We start from the raw sequence: 2,427 nt of genomic DNA on the forward strand, positions 1-2,427 counted from the left end.
ATATATATATATATATATATATATATATATATATTATATATATATATATATGTCATATATGTATATATATATATGAATATATATATAATATGATATATATATATCATATATATATATATGTATATATATATATATATATATATATACAGTATGTACACGCACACATATTTTGATTAATAACAGTTCGCTTTTGTGTTGGTGGGATGAGGGAGGGTGGTATTCGTGGAGTACTATGGAATGTTGGAGAAATGTTGATTAAAAGTTGGCGCCATGTTGGAGAAATGATGGGGGAATTTTGGCGGATTGTTTTTTTCGCTGTGATGATCACGCTGGATTTTAGTTTGGCGTTGGGAGGAGGAAGTAGCTGGAAAGGAGAAGGGGGAGTAATGACAATGATAATATCAATAATGATAAAGAAGGTAATGATAATTGTAATAATAATGATAATGATTAATAATGATAACAATAATAATTGAAAAAGGTAATGATGGTAATGATAGATATTGTAATGATAATGATTGATAATGATAGTAATAATATTAATAGTGATGGTAGTATTATTAGTAATGATAAAAATGATATTAATAAAAACAACAACAACAACAACAATAATGATAATAATAATAATAATAATAATAATAATAATAATAATAATAATAATAATAATAATAATAATGATAATAATAATAATAATAATGATAATAATAATAATAATGATAATAATAATGATAATAATAATAATAATAATAATGATAATAATAATAATAATGATAATAATAATGATAATAATAATAATAATAATAATAATAATAATAATAATGATAATAATGCTAATGATTATGATAACAAATATATGATCATATGAGTATGTACGTTTGTGTATATATATATATATATATATATACATATATATATAAATCTATCTATGCATATATATGTATATATGTATATATATATATATACAGACATACATAGATTTATATGTATAGATAGATATAGAAATGTGGGTAACACTGCCCATCAGGGCCATTTCCGGAGGAGGTGGGGGGAGGGCGAAAAGATGAAGAGTAAACGAAAACGGCGAAAAAAGTGCAGAAAAGATTTTTGCTAAAAAAAAGAACGATTTTCTAAAAACCATCCGACCTCGGGACCCCTTGTAGTCAGGCTCAGGTAGCCCAAGAACCTAACATCTGGTTACAGGGTCTGCAAGGAACTCCCTTAGTCAGCAACTCCTGAAATGGATAATTTCAGACACATTCAGCTGAAAGACACTGAAGTGAAAAACTTCTTACGATAAAGAATTTCGCTGTTGAACTTCCTCTCCGATATCGTTTTTTTTTTTTCGTTTTTTTTTTTTTCATTTTACACATTTTCAGATAACGGAGTTTGAGGAAGAAAAAATTCGGATATCGGAAATTATGTTGTAGGACTTGAACAATTAGTTTACAGGATCATTAATGTGATAATTTTTTTCATTGAATTATTCATCTTAAATAAATATCATTGGAATACGTCATTCATTTGCTTTGTGTTTTTCTCTGTATTTGTTCTGAGTTTGTTTGTTAATATGAAATATCTTATTTATCTATATATTTATTTATTCGTATATTTGTTTATTTATTCCTTTATTTCTCTATCTTTGAGTGTCGATCAGGATAGAAACGCTGGATTTATTTCTGGATCCTCTCCAGAGGACATCCCGCGTGGTCATGTCACGTCATGACGTCACTTGACCATGTGTGACGTCATGGACTTTACACGTGACGCAGTTGTGACGTCATCCACATTACACGTTCTTTGATTACGTTGTGAAATTGGGCCAGAGATAGAGACAAATGTGTAAGATTGTGTTAAACAGAATAACGTATGTATAAATGTATGTTTGTATGTATGTATGTATGTATGTATGAATGTATGTGTGTGTATACGTATATATACAGTACATGTATGCATGAGTGTATGTATATATGTATGCATGCATGTGTTAAACAGAATAATGTGTGTATGTATGTTTGTATGTATGTATGTATGTGGGTGTATATACGTATATATACAGTACATGCACGAGTGTATGTATATATGTATGCATGCATGTATATGTGGATATATCTATGCATGTATATATGTATGTCCTGATGTACATATGTCTGTGCGTATGTACATATGCATGTATGTATGTATATATGTGTGCATATGTGCATATGAGTAGATGTTTATACATGTATATACATATACAGTATATGTAAATATATATATATATATATATATATATATATATATATATATATATGTATGTGTGTGTGTGTGTGTGTGTGTGTGTGTGTGTATGTGTGTGTGTACTTCTAGTTCATGTATGTAATTAACCAACTGACTTATCACGCAATCCTTTATTTATTAATTCATTTATGCAATTGAGTTTATATTTTT

The sequence above is a fragment of the Oratosquilla oratoria genome, chromosome 5 (genome assembly GCF_046742065.1).
Source record: "Oratosquilla oratoria isolate Oo_2021 chromosome 5, ASM4674206v1, whole genome shotgun sequence".
NCBI lineage: Eukaryota > Metazoa > Arthropoda > Malacostraca > Stomatopoda > Squillidae > Oratosquilla > Oratosquilla oratoria.